A 22,794-nucleotide genomic window follows, 5' to 3' on the forward strand; every position below is an offset into this window, starting at 1 on the left:
ATGGGAACTCTTGCACCTGCAAGAGTTGCTGTTTGTATTTTGTAAGCTTTTCTCTGTACAAACACACAAGAAGAAACAGGAGAGGGACGGCAACTGACTCACAGTCCTATTGCAAAGCTCACTAATGTCAAAACATTATCACTGTTAAACCCATGAACATGAAAAAAACTTCAGTTGATAAAAATCAGAATTCATGTAAGGACAGAGAAAGTTTCTAAAGCTGTCTGGATCACAGATATCTAATGGCATTTTTCATTTAGCCTTATGGTCAGCTATCTGCAGAAAGTGTATTGAATGTTTCATAAACAGTTTAAAACAAAAGTGCTTCTAATCAGATCTGGCAGGAAAGGGAGAAATGCATACATAGAATGAGGTAAGTGTGATCTTGCCCAGCTGAAGAACAGGGAATGGCAGAGCTTCAGGCCATGACTCACACAGACACTAAACAGTAGAGAGCTACAGATAATTCTCAGGTAAACTTTGCATGAGCCACTACGTCACCCTCCTGTACCCTTCCTGCATTAATCATGTCATTAGTAACCTGACGCAGCCCAAGAAGAATGTCTGATTTACAGGGAGCCCAGCAATGCTAACAGAACAAACCCTTTGGCAGGTCGAAAAAAAGGAAAGACCAACCTAAATTTCATTTCAGTTTGAACCACACCCTAAAAGAACATGGAAACTAGGAAAAAGGAAAAACAGAAAAAGGTATCTTCCCACCATGAGATTACATACTTCATTAAAAGCTCCTGATGAACCAGTTAGGAGTACAAATACGAAGAATTTGCAAGAGTGGACGGATAAAATCCAGCCTAAACATGTACCTGAACAAAGCAAACGGGGCAGGGGGAAATCCCCAAGCTTTCTTTTGAAGTTTTTACCACAGTTACGTAATTTCCATGTTAGTCTAGATGTTTTTAAACCTCTTTTACAGTGTACAGTTGGGAACTAATTTTACAATGAGTACAAAGTGTACTGTTAGGCAAGATTCATGTCTCAGCTAGGGATCTTGGTTACTCCAAAAATGCAAAAAGGTTAAGGGGAATCACTGGGGCAAGTGAAAAGAAAAATAGTAACTTCAGAATTTATTTTAAAAATTATTGCTCAGTCTCAACTGACAGCAGTCACTTTGATAAATGTGGCTATAATCTACATTACTGTATAGGCTATTTCACCTTAAATACCCTGTAAAAGTAATGGTCACTTGAAGGAAGGGCAGATCACTGCCATTCATTCTGAAGCAAATGAAAAACCTTGTAGATTACCTTAAAAGCAGAATGGAATTACCCTTAGTTTCTTGACACAAACAAAATTATCACCCAAACCAAGGTGTGCAGGTAGTAGCAGCTGCTGTGTTAAAGCTCAAGTCCCACAAAAGCTATTTCATAGTAGCAATTTCCAGAAGAGCACCACAGAAAATGTGTTCTTAACCCTAAGTGTATGGCAAACCCACTTCTTTTGTTGTTATTTTGTTCAGTTTCTCATGGCTTCATCTGTTTCTAAGTCTTCCTAAGAAGACTATTTTCTTGATACTTCCTTCCCATTGAACACTCCTTTTTCCCTCACTTTCCTCTCATTTTATCTTAGCAACAATTCTGTGAACTGCCAAATTAATTTCTTACCTTCATGACTTTGAAAGACAGGGTTGCAGGTCTACTTTCCATCTTAAAGCCAAGCTCTAGAAATTGAAATCTCCTTTGTCTTTGACTCTCTACAAGAGCAGAGCTGAAACAGCTAAAATATGCCACCTCAGTTAAAACCAGCTAACTATTTTGTTCCTACTCATTATTAATGGCATTCTTTTCACAATATTAAAAGTAGTGTACAAAATATGACCAACTGTACAGCTAAAATGGTAGCATAATAATCACAATATTAGTGGAATGCAAAATAACAAAGAAAATGCACTTATGTTCTCAAACCAGTTTGGAAAGCTTCTCCATCGTGCCATAACAGTAGCCCTATAGCTCTTAATGAAAATTTTAAAAGAGATGTTCTGAAAGTTTTCTAAACTTATGTAAATGGCATGTCCCTTTCCTGGCTTCTTGCTTTAAAGCCAACAGTAACTTGAGAGAAGCAAAAAATTCTTTTGTCCCTGGTAGTTGTTCAATGTCACATGCTGGAAAACACGGATAACCCCAAATCTTAAATAGGCAGTAATCTGCCTTACAAATATTCCCTTTGTCATCAGTCTTTCTGAAGGTTGGGTAAAGACTGTGTGGACACAGTGAAACAACTCTCAGAAGAGTGTCTACATGGATAAACAGGGTTTGCCAGAAAACAGTAGGTGTTTGTGCTTCATTCAGCAAAAGTGCTAAGGACAGTTTCACAACTTAGGTTTATTTTGGGAGGAGTGGGAATATCTAGTCTTTTTAAATTTAAGACCTGAAAACAAAGAAAAGATTTAGAGATACAATGCCAACAACTTAATGAATATTCTGTAGTGTATATAAGCACCCTGGGGAAAACCTGCACTCAGATAAACAACAGATTCCATCTTCCCCTGCCCTGAGGAATATAAACCAGGCTCAAAGTTTACACCTAATTCAGTAGTGGCTTTCAAAACAAACATATTTCAGACATATCTAGCAAATACTCCTCTTCCCACTCTGCATCCAAAACTTTCTCTTGGAAACAAAAGGCCTCCTCCTTGACAAAGATTTCATGGGTATCTTCCAAATCTGCCAACAGCAGATTGCGTTACATAGTACACCTAAAAATTTCAAACTGACCTACACGCCCTCTTAGAAAGCTGTGTGTTCTAAATGGCCCACACACACTCAACAGAGAGCCAAAGCCCACAGAGACTCTTTCAAACACGTTAGGTATCTGTCCCAAGGAGAGAACCTGTGTGTGCCTCCATGCACGCACAAAAGGGTGAGAAGAGCTTTCTGCTGAAAGTGTTGAATATCCCACAGCACATATCTGGGTCCTCAGAGGCTTCTCCTATACCCTCCTCTGTGGCACTGCTTCTTTTGCCAGTATGGCAAGGAGGAGGAGCACTCACTGCCCACTCAGGCTGCACACCCACTGAAGGGAGCAGGAAGCTGCACTTTGCCAAAGGGAACATGCAGTGCAGCTTGCATGGTCATTATACACCCCTTCCAAGCACACCGAGTTGTCTGGTGGTGGGAACTGAATTTTATGCCTTCTGCCAACTTAAAAATCTATCCCTAGTGAAGAAAAACAAAACTAAAGAAACAAAGCAGATGATGGCTACAGACACTCCAGAGGAATGTAATGACTGGAACAAAAGGCAGCAGCAATAGTGTGACAAGGGTTTATTAATGGGTCAAAAAACAAGCTCAAATGACTCAGGCACAGAATTAAATCCCAGCAGGATTTCCTTAAATCTCCTTTAGAGACTGCAGGACTTCGTGCAGTTTGTATTCAAGCTCTCTTGGGATCAGTAAAAAGAAGGCTCTATGTGGTCTTTCACCTTTTGATTAGAAGGATGCCTTACCAAAACAGGGCAGCATCACTGTCCCCTTCAGCAGAGCAGAAACAGGCTCAGGAGAGTCAAATGGTACCCTCTGAAAGCAGGGCAGAGTCAAAGCAGAGCACACACAACTCCTACCAAGCTGCCACAGGTGCAAAGCAAACTGTTTCCTTGGAGAGATTGTAAGAATTCTGTAAGAAAATGGTCAAGAGGGTTTGTGCAACTACTACTCAAAAAGTACATCAATAGGCTGTAAGTGTGGAGAGATGTGACAACAGGGCAGTGATTTATGTATTTTATCCCATTCTTTCAAGGAAGGCATGTCTATAACCACCCTAAACTACAGCCTTGCTCTTTGGAAAAACTACCTACCCATGCCACTATCGGGACTTTCATGCACCCTATGAACACTTAAATATTTCCTTTTGGTTATTAATTCATATGTAGGTGTCATTCCAAGTCACACAAGAGAGAGCAGGGTGTTGTGATTTTGAGCATTTCTACATTTCACAGGTAGCTACTCACAAAATTGACACCTTTAACTCATCTATGCCAGGCCTTATTTCAATTATTCAACTTTAAAAGCTCAGTAGCACAAAGGTTAAAACACTAATTTAACAAAAAAACTCAATTGCTTGGAATTTTAAAAAACCCCACCAAGTAAATTCAGAAATCCTACCCTTTTCACCAACAAATCTGCAGATTTTTAAACAGAACTTTCCAAGCAGTAAGAAAATATATTCCTTGATGTTCTGTATATACCATGGAAGAGCCTTTGATGAGGACAACCACAACAGCCTGGTTTTAGTTTGTTTTAGAATACCAAGACAATTTCTTCTATACATTTGATGAAGAGGCAAATGCTTCAGGTGCATGTCTAAAGATGCAGGAGAAAGATCAGAATACACTGAGATCAAAAAGGGACAGTCACAGAACTGACTGGAATATGGACTGAACAGAAACAAAATCCACATTCACCGTCAAAACCAACCCAATACACTTTGAAGAAAGATACAAAACAAACACAAAAACATTTAAATAACATAGTTTTTACATCACTGTTACAAGAAAGCATGTTATTTAAGTTCCTTGTGGTAGATCTCCTTGAAAAACCAAGGAGACAGACTGATGGACTAACATAATTTCTCATATTTTGCATTGCTAGATAATTTTGTAAGGTGAATATTTGCACTCACAACATTTTTTTTCTTTTAACAAACAATTAGTAAAACAGGATTCTGGTTTTATCTCCCTCCTGTGTCTGAATCTGTAACTGGTAATTACAAAAACTTTCTCCCTTTTGACTTTGAGAATGAATTCTCTGCTTCACTATCAAAAATCAGACCTCAAACAAGAAAGCCTCTATAGATCTAAAATTTTGTGCCTCTAGCATTTAAAAGCAAAACCAAATAAAATGTAAGTGACAATGCAGGGCATCTGTAATTTTAAAAACTCAAACATGTTTCTTTTGTTAAAAGGTGTTATTGCAGCCTTTCTGGTATTTGTTATCGTATTAAAATAGCCAAGAGAAAAGTGATCAAATGGCACATTACCTGAAAAAGTTTGAGGCAGACAATCATGGGAATACTTGAGATTACCTGACGTTGACATGGAGACAATTCATCACATCCAGAAAGCAGTGGGAAATCAACATAGCCTAGCAGAACTTTAGAAATCTAAGTGTTCAAGAAATAGTTATCCAGAGCACATGAGCTAACCCAGACTAACTGGTGCCTTCTCCCTCTACTCTGTCATTACCCATCAGTAATAGATGGTTTAATACTAGAAATGTATTATGTGGTTTTTCACTATTGGCAATAACTTCCAGGAACAGCAGAAAAATCTAAAATATAATTCAGTTTGAAACAACTGTGTGTGTATATCAAATGAGCTGATACCAGCAAACAACAAAAAAAATGTCTTCCTGTATCTAAATGATCCCATTTTCCTTCCCTTTCTTTGCTGTTACATCCTTGGTTTCATTTTCTGAAAACACAGATCACACTTGTTTCATTCCTCAGCATGCAGCAGGGCTGAGGTTTGCACTCAGGTCTTCCATCCCCCAGCCTGCCTTCATCTCCTCATGCACCTCACCTGAGTTCCCAGGTCACATCTCTATAAAAAATCCCAACCTCTGCTATTATTCCATTCAGCATCCCCATGGTCCCTGGCCATGAGCTGCACTTTTCAAAGGGCCCTTCAAGGTCAGTGACCCAGCTTCACAAACAGGCCAATTCCCAAAGAGGAAATTGCTACATGAGTTCCAGCAGCTCGAATTTGTTCACTCCCTACCAACATAAATGAATATTTTTTTAAACTACAGAAGAATATAGGGAAAAAGTACAGAAGAAACAAGTTTTTCAATGAAACAAAGAGCAGAGGCTAAATAGCAGTGCTTTATTTTAAAACTCCTAGAGGCATCTGCTAGACCTTATTTCAGTTAATCATATTATTCACGTGCAACATTTTAAGCGGTAGAATCTTTACAGGATCAAGTCCAACCCTTAATAAATTATTTTATAAAATTTTATCAAGCTAATGCTGAAATGAGAAATTCTGCAATCTAAAGAAAAAACCTCTCAAGCACTATTTACTTATGCTTGTTTAAAAATAATAATTTTTTTTTATTTTCACTGCAGATTCATACTATAAGAGACACAATTCTGGAGACAACTAATAGGAAATTTAGGGAAAATATCCCTAACTATCAGCAGAAGAGCTCTGAACTGGTAGGAATTATTTTTATTTGCATGCTTTTATGTAGGTACTTCTGAAAAATATAAATAAAATACAAGCTTTCTCATCTCTGAACTTTTCAGTACAATGAAAATAATAAGAACCTGTATATACAGGACACTTTTTGCAGATAACTTGGTAGACTGACTGGTGAAAAATGTTAAATCTTTTAAAGCTAATTCTTTTAAATAATAAGTCAGAGAATGCATTAGGGGAAAAATGAGATTTTGTTCTGCTTACTAAGGAACTCAATTAAATTAGTGAAAAGCACATTAGATATCAAATCAGTCTTTGAGCATAAACTAAATGAGAAAATGTAAGTAGACTTGTATTTGTGCTTTACCACTTTTTCAAGTCAAAGATACCCCTTAAAATAGTAAACAAAACTATCAAAAATTATGTGCAGTCCTCATATGTTTAACAGGTAGGTTCATCCAGCCAGCAATATCATTATATTAAATACATACAGTGGTTACCACAATTGCTTTTCCCATTTGCACTTTAGAGCAACAGGCAATGTTTTTTCTGGACTGAAATGATGTTTCTGTAAACATAGCCTGGAATTTCACTGTTTCATTTAAATTAATACGGATCTTATGGTAAGTGGCCCCAGGAGAAAGCATATTTCTGATGTCTTTGCATGAAACACACACCTTCCTGAAACACTTCCTGTCTTGCACCCGTTTTTGGATATTATCACTGTTGTCTGACAAGAATGAGGTCAGCTAGGATTTGTAGCAATACTTTACAGCAGCTGTCCGGCATTTCTTTGGAACTCCACAAGCATTTAACTCCTTAACTGCCTCACCAAAACACACATTGAAGTCTTGTAGGAATACTGGAAGAGTAATGACTTTTCAGGGTGCTGAATAGTCTCAAAGGGTTTAACGGAAGGAAGTAAAAGACTGAGCTTTTCAGGTGAGCAAAAATGAGCAAGATCATGAGGAGGGATGAGAACTTAAGAAGTGTTACCACCTTTGTGGCAGCCAGGGATGGGGAGGCAAGACAACATGATATATACAGAAGGAAGAGACATACTGAGTTTGAAAAACAGCAGAGAGACACCCAGGTTTAAAATAGTCAGGTTTATCAGCATTCTCCCACAGAGAGCCCCTTGGCTGACTTTCAACAAATAACAGTCCATTTGCTCAGCAGCACCAATAAAGCTGCACTAAAATTGTATAAGCAGCAAAGAGAACTCTGAATTTGCAAAGAACTTAGTTATAGGGTTACACAACAAACTTCCTGATGTTTTAAAACTAGCTGTCTCAGGTCAGGCTGGGTGTCAGAAACCTTTTAAATTTGTATAGGAAGCAGCATTCACGCAATCACTAGGATGAGCTCAGTGCATGAATTAATCTCTCAGTAGCAAGAATTGATTTGATCTGTATCAATCATGCCCATATTTCCATTAAACAAGCCAAAATCTGCAACCACGGTTCCACTGGCTGTGGGAGGGCAGACAGAGCCGCAAAGATGCAGCATGGTATCTGGTATAAAAGCTTTACTTGTATAAAAGTTTATGTGTTTAATTATTTTTAAGTTCCACTCAAGTAAATTTACTTGCTATCAGTTTCCTGAACTGCACTGGCCTGGGCTTCCCTTGGAGCAGCTTTAAGATGATCCAAACTTGCCATGTCACCAAACCCAAGTTTCTCTGCTTTGTTGCTTTTCCACACATTGTGTAAGAGCTGTGGGGGAGATGATAAGAGCTGCACACCACAATCTCTCCAATTCAGGCACCAGAAAAGGCTCTGAGGGAACAGCAACTGGGAGTGCAGAGTATGTGTTAAAAATGCTCCACTATAAGACTGGTGAGAGACTGTGATCATGCAGCACAAATATCCTGATAAGAGAGATACCCAAAGCATCTTACTTTCCTTTCTCACTGTTTTTACAGGTGTTGCACACATCTCTCCCCTTTATGTGAGTGATCCTAGTTTGCATCTTTTTTCCAATAATACTGTGATGACTTTGTGATTTAAACCATAATTTAGTTACAATATTAATGCTGGCATAGTTTTAAAAGACCAGCATTCCTCCCTAGTTCCATACTGCTCACATTTTGCAGGGTTTTGGCAGCACATGACTTAGCTCATCTAGTATCAGACTGTGAAACACTTCAGAATTTACAACACATCTAAGAAAGTTACAAACTCGACTTGGGGGGAGAAAAAGATTTAAAACCAAATCTTTCACAAAACTGATTCTGTGTTACAAAAGTCTCCGTGTGCCTCTGGCAGCTTCTGTTCCCACCTGAGGCAGGGCGTACCCACATGCAATGTGTTGTACATGTGCATGCAGGTCTGCAGGACAACCTCCATGCTGCCTTCCAAATGGCAACTTTTCAAGAAGGAGCTGCCACTGTGCACCTTGTTGTGTACAGCAGCTCGAGTTAAAAGCTGAGAAGCAAGTCCACACACAAGAAAATAGCTCAGCAAACCAAGAAAAACAAAGAATGAAAAAGTAAGCAATTTCCAATAAATTCACTTGGCTCTAAATGTACAAATGCTTAGGAAGCAAATAACATTCAAATGAATGTTCCTTGTCCTATCACAACATTCCTGATGAATTTAGTCACAATAATCAGAGTAAACATGTATTTAATTTTATTATACATAATTGAGAGATAAAATAGAAGGAACAAAAGGAATTATAATAGACCATACTATATTTTGGGGTTTGAAACAATTGCAAAAGCTCACATGTTCCTTGAGACTCATACAACAATTCAAATTAATTTGTCCTGGGTACCCAACAGTCCAAATACCAGCAACATGTTCTTTGGGGACAAATTATCTTTGATGAAATGGGGAACCATTGCCCAATCTTGCAGGCAGGTTACATAATTAATTTTAGCTTTTGCTTACTGATAAATCATTGACTTCATCTTGGTGTAGCTTTAACTGCCTGCAATTGGCCATTCCATAATCCTATTGTGAGGCTTATGCACAAGTACCCTAGAGTTAAAGGGGAGAGGGGTGGAAGTGAGGAGAATGTGGAAAACCATTTAGGAAGGCTTTGTGTGAACACCTGAGAGAAACAAAAGAAAATGCAAAAAAAGAACCTCTGAGAGCTCCAGCTGCTTTACCTGATACATGCAGGTTGATTTAGAACGTTCACAGCAGCCCTCAGCAAAGTATCACCTATCCTAAAAGACTTGTAGTTTGAGGCATGAGAATGTTCACTGGTTCATTCAGTTGAACAAAAGCAGACAGGAGCAAGAAGGAAACTTGAATGATTTTGCCAAAACTAACAGGAAAGCAACCCCTGACAGTTTTGGTGTGGATTCTACTCTGGAAATATAATAACCAGGAAATATAAATAAGGAAAAAAAATCACAAAGTCTTATGAGGACTGTGAAATAATTTCCACAGGACTGCAGAGGAAGTCTCGTCCCTTGTAATACCTTAAACTAGATGGAACAAAATAGTGGAAAGTAACTTAAGGGAAAAGCTAGTACTGGCAAGTAGACAGGCTATAGGGAATACATTTTTTTTCTTGCATCTCTGACTTTTATTAACATTTTTGTGGCTCTTGAGGCAGCAAGGTAGGAGCTTTGGTTTACAGTCACTAAGCACAAGCCAGAAGCCTCCCACAGTTCTATTTGGTAACTTCAGCTTAACATGCTCAAAGATACACAGACTTCTGACAATGATTCAATTTCCCACTCCAACATAAACTATGCCAAAACACACCCAAGATTATTTCAACTAATAAACACTTGATTAAAAAACATGTCAAATCACCTTGGTCTTTACATCAATTTAAAAGCCTCTTACCACAATCATTGTCTAAACCATAGTGCGCTGCAGGAAGCACCAAAAGAAAAAAATGATTGATAACATTCTCACAGCGTTCCTCTGACTTCTGTGGTTGCACAAAGCTTAGGACTCTACACTTGCAAGAGTGATTCTCCTAAGGATGTCAATGTCTTGGCTCCTGAAGACTAGGATTTGGGACAAATACTGTGACAAGGTTCTTAAAACTAAATAGATCAAAGTCCTGTGTCCTGTGTCATGGTGCACAGTTTCAAAGCCTTCTCAAAAAGCTGCCCTTTGATTTAACCTTGATAGACATCTCTTCACAAGAAACACAATACTTGAAAATATGTACACAGTTACCCCAACTTAATACAGATGCTGTTCAGTAGCATATTTATTTTCTTTGTAAAACAGTGGCATTTGAATTCAGATTTTTTTCAAATTCTATCTAACTCCCCTACTAAGTTCGTATATGGAGTACTAAAAAGACAGCTGAAGCAAAAAATAAAAACAAAAATTTCAACACATGGACACAAATGAAGTGCAAGGTAACTTGTGATATGCTGGATTTATAGATCCTGAAATTGTGTTCTCCAGATGGTTATTCTTTCTAAATTTTCACAGTTACAGTAATGCAGAAGGCCTATCTAGTATGGTTAGCTCTTACCCAAGAGGCTTTTCCAATATAAGTAACATCTCTAATAGACCATTCTGATGAGTAATATAAGAAAAGACAAATTTTCACCAGACAGTTGAAAGGAATAGAGCAGAAATGTATGTCAGGTAAAACATTGATTGGAAAGCCATCCCCAGTAGCTGTTAGAGCAACTAAAATCTGGATTTTCTAATCAGGACTGAGGCACATTTGAGAGGCTGCACTGCCCATAAGAGCAAGCCTTCTCCTCCACAACTACCATTCTGAAGCTAATCATGGTCAAATAAATACTAAATTTGCTCAAAACACTTGAGACAGAAGTTCTTAGACAACCCAGTTCAACAGAAAACACATGTATCCACACAATGTCCTGTTCCTATATGTATTTTCTCCTACAGAATGGTGACATGAGCTAAAATTTCATTCCCACTGAGACATCTGTTGAGTACTCATGGAAAGATGAATCACTGTTCTCAATGGAAATAACGACTCGTGACAGCAGTTAACTTCTAATGCATAAAGCATTGCATGGGCAAAGTTAGCCTGACTCCCTAGTGCATGTAATTAGTGGATTGCTACAAAATGTATTTCTCTTCCTAGCTTTAAAAGGTACTGGAGAAGTAATAGTCTGAAGTCTTACCTGTGCTACAGGAAAAATGTATCGGGAAAGCCAGAGGATTATCTAGTTCAAGAACCTTTCTGACAGTGGCCAAAAACAGATGTTTGCAGAAAGACAGCAGTGGGAGTGATCCTCCTCCTAGCATGCTCTCAGCTGTCACTTAAGGATTTAAGCTGCCTTCAGAACATCCTTCGGAACTACCACAACTAAACCATTCCTCTGTAGATCTCCTCAATGAAAGCACTGACACCCCTGCTGTATCCTGTGGCACTCACCCCAGGGCTTTAGCTACATGCTTGTACACCAAATACTTCACTTTGTTTCAGCTCTGTGGCAAACCAATCCACTGAGTGTCCCCCATCAGCATGCTAGGAGCAAGTAACTATTTCCATTTACTTCATGGATACTGCTCAGCATGTCTGAGTTCTGAATCACATGTCTCTTGAAAATTTTCTTTCCTATTTGAGCAGTCACGGTCTGCTTGTCCCAGGATATAAGAACATAGGTAGTCTGGTGCAACTTTACGTTTTGTGAAGATAGGGAATCAACTGCATCCCATACCAAAATATGTTTGCACAAAGGCATAATGATGCCTTCTGGTTTAGCTTACCTGCTGTGTTAAAGCTCTCTGGTTTCTGAGCATTGCTAGAGACCAAGCTTAAGTACTCCCAGAACAATGACAGTGAATCGCCCACAAGCCCTCTTCGCTGAGTATCAGTTGCCTCAGGACTTTTTCTTAGAGATAGAAGTACTTAATTAATCAGGCTGATAAGTAATCTACTTTCACAATTTTCCTGCTACAATTCTGACAATTCTTAAGCAAGGCAAACTCTGGTATGTTGCACTGAACAAGAAGCTCAAGAATTCTGAGAAGCAACACATTCTTTTGAGGAGGAAGAGTGCAAAACAGGGAAGGAAAGAGACTTTCATACTTCAGAGTTTAGGTACTTAACCAACCAATCTGCTGCTACACCTCATGAAGAAATCAGGGCTTCTCCCAAGTGGGACTCCACCTTTGGAATTGTGGAAGTGCCCTCTGAACACCAACTCCATCCCTTCACCGCCTACAGCCAGATAGGCTAGGTACATATGCAAAGCCAGTGTGAAAAACCTTCCTGCAGAAGCATTTCTGTTAAGTGATCTCATTGTGGACACAGAGTCATCCTTTTTTTACAAGGCATCACAGTCTCAGCCATTACACTTCCTCACAGTGGAGTGAGTTTGAGAACATGTATGCCTAGATAGTTTTAGAGACAGGCAATGTTACATATGTAAATATATATATGTAAAATACATATGTAAATACATATGAGCTTTATTTGTGTCCCACAACAGGGCACAGAGTTATTCAGAGCTTTCCAGATGCTCTGTCCAGTTCACCCTGCATGCACAACTTCCCTGACACAACCATAACAATGACACTCCAACATTGATGACATGGCCACTCCCCCAAAATTGTCAGATGTGTTTTGTCAAGAGCTTCTTTCCTCCCTCCCTTCATGCTCCCAAGCCACACTGCTGTCCCCAGTGCCCAGGTGCAGAGGAGCTCAGTGGGCACAGCAGCAAACCTGGAGATGGCTGGGGTGGGGAGCACACCGGGAACCCCAGGAACCCGTGGCAAACACCGCTGCTCCAGCAGCTGGACAGTGACCAAAAGCTGCCTTTGCTGGACCTGCCACGCCAGGGAGCAGATGACCAGGGTCCATGCCTATCCATGCAGCTGCAAATTCCACAAAGCTGTGCCTTACAAGTGTCCTACAGGCCCTTTGGGAAGGCAGCCTTAAATCTCCACAGGGTTACGTCTTGCACAGGTGGCCTGCAGAGATTCATGGGATACTGATCTTAATATTTTTTACAAAGCTTGCTCACTACATTTATTACTGCAGTAGTGACTAAGCCTCCAAACTATTTTTACAGGCCCTGAACAATGGTAATCATTTAGGATCAAGTTCTGCTTGCTAAACTGAATTGTATCTTAAAACCCCACATCTCTGACAAACTCTGTTGATCACAGAACATAAAGGATATCAGTCGGGATAACACTGGCTTAACAGACATTTGAAGAACCATAAGAACAAGAATTTGCGGTAAGGCTTCTTCACTGTTCAGATCCCAAAGAAATGCTGTGCATTGCAATATCTCCTTAGCAACAACTTCATTTTGAAAGGCACAAAGAAGATGCAGTAAGGTAAAGATGATCAGGTTTCTGAACGATCACTCTTGTCAATTTTTTCAGTGGCATTTGGGAACCCTATCCAGGACCTAGCAGGACATTAACAAGCTGTATATATCGTGTTCAAATAATGCAAAACTAAATCTAGAATGTACATTTGCAAAAGGCTACTTTCATTTTATCCCAAAAAGACTGGATTTTATTTAATGCATAGGAGAGCAACTGATTCCAATTTAACTCTATTTCTAGAAACAAGAAGCACTAGTATTTACTGTTGAAGCCTTTGTCTGTCACCACTTATATTTTAAACAAATCACTAATGTTTAAGAGATGGGTAAATTTCAACAGCTCTAATTTGCACAAAGCTGAAACTATGACCTAATCAATCTCACTATGTAAATGCTCTGAGGATAAACCTACATAATTTGTCTTAAGCTCATGCAAAAACAGAAAATTATGATGAACAGTATTCCTGACATTATTAAGGCTGGTGTTAAAAGCCACAATCTACACCATATTTATCATATACAAGCATTTCTTCTGCATTTTTCCTTCAATTATATCCCTAAAAACCAAACCAGACAGACAGTTTACTTCTCAGTTATGAATGAACCTATGAACCTTCCCCTCTCTTATTCCAGTAAATTCTATAGTTTGCTGGTTGTTAAGGTGTTGAGTGTGTTTTGTTGTTGGTTTTTTGTGGGTTTTTTTTGTGTTTTTTTTGTTTATTTGTTTTTGTGGTGGTGGTGGTTCTTTGGTGGGTTTTTTCTTTGGTTCATGGGAGTTGGGGGGGGGTGTTTTGATGGGTTTTTTTCTTCTTTTTTTAAGGCTCTATGACAAGAACATGACCAAAACTTAAACATCTTACTGTTTGTACACTTGTTTCTTTAATTAATAAATGTTTGTGTTAACAAGAGACCTTTAAAAAGCTACATTTTGAGACTGTCCAGACTACACTTAAAGGAAATACATGTACTTAGAGTTATAGGAGCAGTAAGAGTCACAAAATACAGTCCCTAACCCTGTAATCCAATCTTGCACATGCAGCCCCACAGACTTTTTTTGGGCCTATCAGCTCAAGGAAAGCTTGCAGAATCCCACCATGTGCACTCTGATTTTTACTGGATATTTGGTATTAAATGATACCGGACAAATTCTCTGGCCTTTCATTTAAAAGCCTTACCTTTATTTTACCTCTGGAAATTTAACTTAAATTTTGGTGTCAGAGAAGTACTAGGATCTGTGATTGTTGCTCAAATGGAACTGCTTGCACATACAGGAACATTTAGCTACTCAAGGCTGTGTGTCATCTTAATCAAGGTAAATCACTCTACTGTTAACACTTTCTAAACACACATTCACTCAAACAGAACTGATTTGAACAGAGCACTATGAAAAAATTATCCTCTTAGAGAAAGAACATCAATTACTATTAATGCATGGGAACATATGGACAAATACATTAAAATGTGCATTAAAATGACTCTTTAACCACCCAGTAATCAAAAAGGGGAAGGGGTGTCCACTTCAGAATTGATCTTCTTTTTTTCACACAAAGCAAATGTTCACAAACAAACTTACAAGTCAGAAGTTTCTTACAAGTCAGTATCTTTTCCATATATATATATATGTACTATATCTATAGGAGAGATGCCTGAATGTTCAGATGATGAGGTGCACAGGCACTGTCAGAAGTGGCATTATCCCACTGGTTTAATGTATAACAAATTAGCATTATTTATGTGCAGAAGAGGCACAGTGCTCTCAGGAGCTAAATATTAAGCTTCTGATAAAATAATTTTGGTGAAGTCTTGCTTAGCAGCAAGTTAAGGATCTGTGCCTGCAGGATATGACTCACTGCTTCATCAGGAAGGACTTGCATGTTAAATGCAAACATTTGGAGTCACCTGTTCATGCCCTCCTCAACACACCTAAAGAACTGTAGACTTCTCCTCAGCTGCCAGGAAAACACCAGCAGAAATGTTCTATAATAGACCAAAAAAGCAATTTCAACATGGCTCTCCTGGCAGATCACCCCACTTATGGTAACTGCTGCTCAGGGAGCAGTTCCTTCCCCAGAGTTGTTATTATAATTGCAGGCAGGAGGAGGGTCCCTGCGGTGTCCCCCAGGTCCCACCTTGCTCCACACTGTTTGTCACTGGCCATCAGAGGCTGGTGGACAAGCTTTCTGCACATCTCCAGCACCAACACACATGTAACAAAGCCACACCAAAATGTAGGATAACTGGTGCCCAGCAGTTAAGATGGGCAATACAAAGATTGTGCTTTTATTTTATGTACCATTCTTCCACAAGGATAAGCAGATGTTTCCAGTGGGCTTTCCAGAGAGGCCTTTAGAGGGGTGGGGATGAGGAAGAAGGCATCCAGACCTTGGTGTTCCTTTCAGACCTCTCTGAGCATCAGACTTTGCAAAATGGTCATAGATGCTCTCACTTAGATCTGCAAGATCTGTTTCCTGCACTCTCACTGGCCACTGAGCTAGCAGCTGGCCAGAGACACATTTTATTTGAGCAAGTGGAAAACCAAGACAGGAACAAACAACAGTATGTGCTCTACATCACACACCTTGCCCTTCCCCAAGGACTCAGCTACACTATCATCAAAACCAGGATGAAGCCACAGCTTCAGCCACAAAATCCACAACTTTTGCCTTTTTGTGTGCACCTCCTGTGGCAAAACTGTGGGTGCTTGTGCAGCAATGAAAGGAGGACAGGGGTTTTCTCTACCTGCCCTACATTAAAACACAGGTGATGGCCTAAAGACCAAACTGCCAGTATGGGGGAAAAATAAGAAGAAAGCACAGCAAGTGACAGAGAGGAGGGACATTTACCTGGCTCACTGACCTCTGCCCTACTTCCTTTATACTGGGAGGAGGCATTTTAACTTCACTGCTCACAAGAAACTTGCTATTAGAAAGCTGAGGTTTCCAGTGTGTTTTCATTGCATTTTCCAAAGTTGCATCATCAGAGCAGGGCATATTCCTACAGGAATACTGTAAGGCATTATAATAAATCATAAGGTGTGTCATGGCTAGTAAAACATGTAATGTGAAAACATACAAAAATTAGTTTCACTGTGTACAGTTTCTTTTAAAATTCAGTGCTTTTCATGTTTTCCTGTCAGGCACATACAGGCGTAGTCACTAATTAATATGAACAGTATAGAAAAATGTAAGCCATCACTGTAATTTCACTTTCACTTATTTAAGCTAATAATCAATTTTAATGAAAAAAAATTAAAAAATAAAAAAACTACAAAGATGACTTGAGAATCTACAAAGAAGCTCACATTTCCTGTGTGTTCATTTGTGTGGAGGTGAACATGTAGTAGATAACTTAAAATATCCTGCTGCCATAAGATCAATAGGTTAGATGTTAATAAGAACAAAAAGAAAGAATAAAAGAAGAAAAAAAAAAACCAAAAGAAAAATACTCCAAAGCAAGAAAAAGCAGAAATACATATTCCTGTCACAAAAAGGAGTTTTGATTCCAAAGACCAACACAAGACTTACTTCCACTTCCACCAAAGCCTAGGAATTAATGTTTTCAAAATTTCTTAGGATGACCTTGTAACCCCAGGGCATTCTTACCAAAATCCTGTAATTTCTTTACAGGCATCACAAGAGTCTTATGGCAGCACATGAGGAGCTGCATAAGCAGGACACAGGGCAGGGCCAGCCATCACTCCTAGCTCAGAGCTGAGGAGGGAACTCCTGCCATTCATCCCTTCCCAAACCAAAGCCCCAAACCTAAACCCACTATATTCCATAGACAATAAGGTGGAATCTGCATAGAAAAGTGAGAGGACTGGAGATCTGAGAGAGATAATATTTTCATTAAACTCCTAGGAAAAATTTTCAGATATTTAGCCAACTATTCCTCTTGAATATTAAACATGGAGGATGTGAGCATGGGGAGTGAGTTGAGGAATCTCCCACGGACATGCATGTGTTGTTATTTTGTAGCTGCAGCCAGAAGAGGAAAATGCCAGAGCCAATTTTTGGTACAGCTAAGAATTATTCCAGTCAGACAAAAACATGTTAGCCTGCTGTTACATACTGAGGTATTGTCATAAATGAAAAAAGCAAGTAAGGAAAAAATAAACAATATCACACTAGTTTTGTATTATAGACTACAAAGAAAACCTTGGTATTGCTCCAAAGTACTAAATCACAGAATGTAATGAAGATCAAAACTTTAGGATATACAAGAAAAATCCAGTCCACAGCTAAAAGAAAACCCTAATATCTGCAAAAAAAGAAAATTAAATTATTTCATTTATGATCAGATAAACCAACAAAATATTATTGTCCAATTTCTAGGTAGCAGTAGAACACAGTCATTGGTGGAGAGGGTATTAAAAATGTTTGGCTTAAACCAACAACTAACAAAAAAATCCCTAACCTACCAACCTGGAAACCCTAGGTCTATATACAAGCCTGAAGTCCTGCCTAGAACTCACAGATGCCTTGTGGCAGCATGACAAAACCAGTAAAATGCTTCAAAAGAGAAACACTGTTCTCAACAACTTCTAAGAGTTAAGAGCTCTCTACTACCAGAGAGCCTATAAAAATTGGTCTGAATGATAAAAGACGCAGTTCACAAAGCAAACAGACATAAGAAATAGACAAGAAAGAAAATCCAGGCCTTAAAGGATAAAAATAAATTTTCCTGAATGCTATCTAAAGGTGGGGAATTCCAGCTTAGGGAGAAGTTCACAAACTTTCAAAGCTTAGCTCATATGTGCTGTGTTGTTCTGATAGAAAGCGATTTTTGTACAAATCAAACCAAAACCAAGAAGCAAAAAACCAAACCCCAAAACAAACAAAGAGAAATGAAACCAAAACAAAGAAACAGGCAAACAAAGATGTAAAACTTCTGTGATGTGAAAGTCATACCTGGACATTTCACTGAACGCAATAGCCACAAAAGCAGATAAAATTGATAAAAAAATGTCAATTGACTCATTCTTACACAATACTCTTATACATGCACTGTTTGAGACAACTGTTTGAAGCAGAGCAACCCACTGTAGGGGAAAACCCAACAGAGTTGGCTTTTAAAAGTTATTTTATTCATGACTTTCTTGGTAAAATTAGGAGCATCTGTGGATTCCCCCACCTCCTCCTTCTTCAAATAAGGCATCTCCTCTCAGAGCAGGCTGCAAATGATCAAATCAATGGAATCATGATCTTGATTGTCTTAACCAGCTCTCCATAGACATGAGTTCACAAGAGAGGCAGCTTCCTCAGACATTAGTAAAGACCTTTGATCTGTCTTTGAAGAAATATTTCTCAGGATATTTAAAAGTCTGTGGTTTATTTTCATGTGTGGAGAAAAGCAACACTGAGGTGAACACTCCCACACAAATGTCTCAACAAATCTATGCTTGTCAAAAATACCCTTGAAGAAAATTAACATATATGCACTTTGATGGTGTACATTTTTATTCCACAGTTCTCACTGTAGCCTCTGCTGCTTATTTCACCACTCATGGATACAGGGCGCTCCATACAAACAAGCAATTTTTTTTGCCAAGCAGGCAAAAAAACCCCATGAGTAAATTGGAAATGGAGATGGCTGCAAGGGTTAAGAAGTTTCGGTCTCAGATATCCAGACCAATTAGTGTGGGGTAACAAATTAACTTGCACTAGATAACATATCCTAGATAACCCTTGCTTATTAACCATACATTTTCACTGAAAACAAAAACAAGATACTTCAAAACTTTATGGAATATTTCGGGGCTTTTGACAGAAGTATCTTATAACGGCCACTTATTTTGTACTTGCTGTGAGCACCAAGCATGAGAGCATTAAACAGATACACTCTTGGTACATGACTACATCATTTAAAATATCATATGTATGTGTGTGAAGACACACATGCACACTAAAATACAAGAATTATCACTGCTTTCTTCCTTTTCTTTTGCTCACAGCTGTTCTAGCTAATAACATTGTAATGTTGTATTTCTGGAGTTGGATACTTTTTGAAGGATTGTGATTATAGGCTGCTTTTCAAAGTGACCTTGTACCACATTACCAGCATGTTGAAGGGCACAGAAAATTACTATCACAAGCACTTTGACAGAGAAAATTTACCTTCTGTCAGAAAGGTGGGACCTCATTGCAGTAAAAACCACTGGAATGGTGCTGGTGTGTTCAACTGTGTATGTGTAGGGGAAGTTAACCCCTGAAGTCAGAGGTGTAAAAATGGCACTGGGCTGAGTAAACTTCCTTTGCCTTTTATTCTTACCAGCTTCTCTTAGATATATTCAAATTTTGCATTGGAATCTCCTCTAAAATGAGATCTGTCATGATGCTAAAAACATGAGAAGAAAAATATTCAATTTATAGTGGTTAAATCCTGCTTAGATTATTAAAATAGAACATTAAATATTCCCATTTTGGCAGTGACAGGATGTTTTGGAAAGTGAGAGAGAATACTACAAAAATGGGATTTTTAGTTGTTTTTTTTTTAACCTGCCATCACAAAACTCACCTTGAAATATTTATAGACTTACCACACAATGACGGTATTTTGGCTGCATCCAGTCTGCTGAGGGCAGCAAAAGAAGTTTGGGCAATTATCTAACCTATATTGTCAGGAAGACAAAAATTGTTGCTTTTGTAGGTTAACCTACATTAACCAAAATCATGTGGAAGCCAGGGAAGAAAGGGCCCATCTGTGCCTAAGCAAACACATGGAACATTTAGGAGAGAACTTGTGCAGTAAGAAACTTTCCCTGGTTTTTAAATTCTGCCAAAACATTACACAAAACTAATGCCATTGCTGAGACAATACCTTCACATAGGTTCACACCATGAACCTCTGAATTCATTTACTGAGTTTCAGAAGAGAGAGGGAAAGCAAAAGCCAGGAAGCTTTTGTATTAGGTATTATAATATCTAAGTATATGTATAATGTGTAGGTTTTGACCTGGGAGGCACATGGATCTCATGTGAAAGAGAGTGAGAATGGGATATGAATATATGAATGAGATCAGACTGATAACCTGTAGAACATAAAAGCCAGGAAAAACCCTGGCTTTTTTTGCAAAAAACCACCCTTAATTTTGCAAAAAACCACCCTTAAACCACCTCAAAACAAAACAAAAAGCCTTCACCATTCAGTAGACAGAAGGGGTATGACTTCCCACACAGAAAATTCTGGCCTATCCTGAAACCCAAAACTTAGACAATTTTGGTTTGGGTTTTTACCTTGTGTAATATGCAAGACTGAAACCAAACAGATGGAGACTCCCTCTAGCATCCTAAAATACCTCACTTGAGCTATTGCCTGGGGGATTTACAGTAACATGTCACACATGCAAAAACCTAATTGTTTCACAGGTCTGAATATCCTACCCTTCACTTTCATGAAGGTCTCCATGCCAGATGAATCTGGGAAGGGCCAACCAAAGTTCCCAGAGCATTCTTGCTAAGCACAGCCTGAGCTTGTTTCTCCGCAGCAAGGAGGCTGCACATTTTGTTCAATGTCTAACCAGGGGTCCCAGCCTGAATCAAGGCCAGTCCAAAACAGGGCAGAGAGAGGGGAAAAGGTACTGACATCTCTGCAAATTTCAGGGAAACTGATGCCTGCAGGGAATTCAGAGATAACCACAGCAAGGAAAAACAAATTATCAACTGAACCATTGAATGATCTAGCTGCAGAAATGTCTATGGTCCAGGTAGTTTCCAGATATTCAGGGAAAAGGACAACTTCAGACACACTGTTTCTAAGATAGGAGCATTTTTGTTTCAAGTAGCACTATATCATGGTTTTGCTTCAGGGAATGATGTAATTACAGAGCAATTATACATTGGAGCCAAAATTACAGCAGCTGAATAATAAATATTAAACCATGTTTATAATAGTTATAAATACTAAATTCAATAGCAAATTAAATATTAATAAACATTAAACTACAAACATTGTATTAAATTATGTTAACTATTTCTTATGTTCATACAAAGAGAAAATTCTATACTTGGAAAGAAAATTTATATAATTGAAATTGGAGCAGCTGAATTTTATTTCTTTTTAATAATAAAAATCTGTCATACAGATTGTGCAAGATTCACATTTTTTTTGTTTAGCAAGAGAAGCAGATTGAATGGCATTGCAGAGTTTACCTTTTCTAACACCTGATATTAGAGCGACATTTCTTCACCAAAAATCTCTCTTGCACTAATCCTTATAAATAATCCACCATTAGTGTCTAATTACAAAATAGGTATGAAACATTTTACTTTAAAAGCAAAGATAAAACAAACCTGAACCCAAGTGAGCATTCAGAACAAACACTCAAACCCTATTAGTCTCAAAGGCATTCAGCTAATTGTGTAAAATTCCCCTTCACCCTCTATTCCCAGCAGTACAACACTAAAGACATTCTATATATTTTACTTTTGATTCCTCCTCAACTTTCTGAACCCATGACAATATGGGTTCAGAAGGTTGAGGAGGAACCAAACATATTTGGTTTGTGCAACTGCAACTTCAGAGTTCTCCCACTGCAATGCAACCCTTGGCTTCACACTGTGGCCTCATGGCAGGGGTAGCACCTCACAGAGAAGACAAATCCAGCATGTCCACTGTGTCTCAACTACTTGCTACAGGAACTGTACACTTGTAATGTGATAAATATACTGTCCTCTTCCAAGAATACCATCAACTTGGTAAAAGGCTGGACCACAAACTAGGAGAGCTGAATTCCTGTGGAGGAGAGAAAAGAAGGGCTTAGCAGAGGTTGTTTCAAATTATTACTAGAGAGAAGGGGAAAAAAAATCAGTCCATGCTTTAAAGTATTGATTTCTGAGCTGGATGCTGGAAGGTTTGGAATCCAAACCTTCATTTCAAATTTCAAAATAGACATCTAGGTTTGCCAAAGAAACGTTGTGTGATGCAACAAGGAGCTCAAACTCTTGATTTTCTCACGGGTCATCACAAAGAGGTCTATTACCCAACCATCTGAAGAATCCTATTTAAAACAGAATTTGACATCTGTGAACAGGAGTATATTCCTAATGTGAAAATTTCAAATTTGTTAAAGCTTTCATGCTGTGCACCATGAATTGTGTGCTTTAAACTGCCAAAATATGTGGGCAAACACCACCTAAGACTTAGCAGGACATGGACTGAGATCAGTTATTCTACAGAAGGGGCTTAACTTGAGCTCAAGGCCACAAAACCAAGAACCAGTCACATAGCACAGGTTCTTTTCTCTACTTTTCTCCAGGCACAAAATCCAGTGGAGGGGGGGGCGGGGAATGTGTGTGTGTTTATCTATATATCTTAGTTTGAGGCATTACAAGAATGAAGACCAGATCACAAATTCACACACCAATAATGAAATTATAGGCAAGTGATACAGATATATCCT

General features: G+C 38.6%; 2 protein-coding genes and 1 long non-coding RNA gene across 3 annotated transcripts in view; 1 reads left to right on the forward strand and 2 right to left on the reverse strand.

Annotated features, from left to right (window-relative positions):
* The window catches only part of CMSS1 (cms1 ribosomal small subunit homolog), a 223,527-nt gene that overhangs the window by 111,732 nt on the left and 89,001 nt on the right, over positions 1-22,794 (reverse strand). The gene's annotated exons all lie outside the window — the stretch shown is intronic.
* Positions 1-22,794, forward strand: part of FILIP1L (filamin A interacting protein 1 like) — a 171,487-nt gene that overhangs the window by 79,000 nt on the left and 69,693 nt on the right. Inside the window, exon 3 of the mRNA XM_059492946.1 lies at positions 6,079-6,168. The gene's annotated coding sequence lies outside the window, so the exon portion shown is untranslated. The remainder of the gene's footprint in view (positions 1-6,078; positions 6,169-22,794) is intronic.
* Positions 21,412-22,794, reverse strand: part of LOC132087002 (uncharacterized) — an 82,881-nt gene continuing 81,498 nt past the window's right edge. Inside the window, exon 2 of the long non-coding RNA XR_009420456.1 lies at positions 21,412-22,127. This is a non-coding gene — a long non-coding RNA (uncharacterized LOC132087002). The remainder of the gene's footprint in view (positions 22,128-22,794) is intronic.

This window comes from Ammospiza nelsoni, chromosome 2 (assembly GCF_027579445.1).
Source record: "Ammospiza nelsoni isolate bAmmNel1 chromosome 2, bAmmNel1.pri, whole genome shotgun sequence".
Classification (NCBI taxonomy): domain Eukaryota; kingdom Metazoa; phylum Chordata; class Aves; order Passeriformes; family Passerellidae; genus Ammospiza; species Ammospiza nelsoni.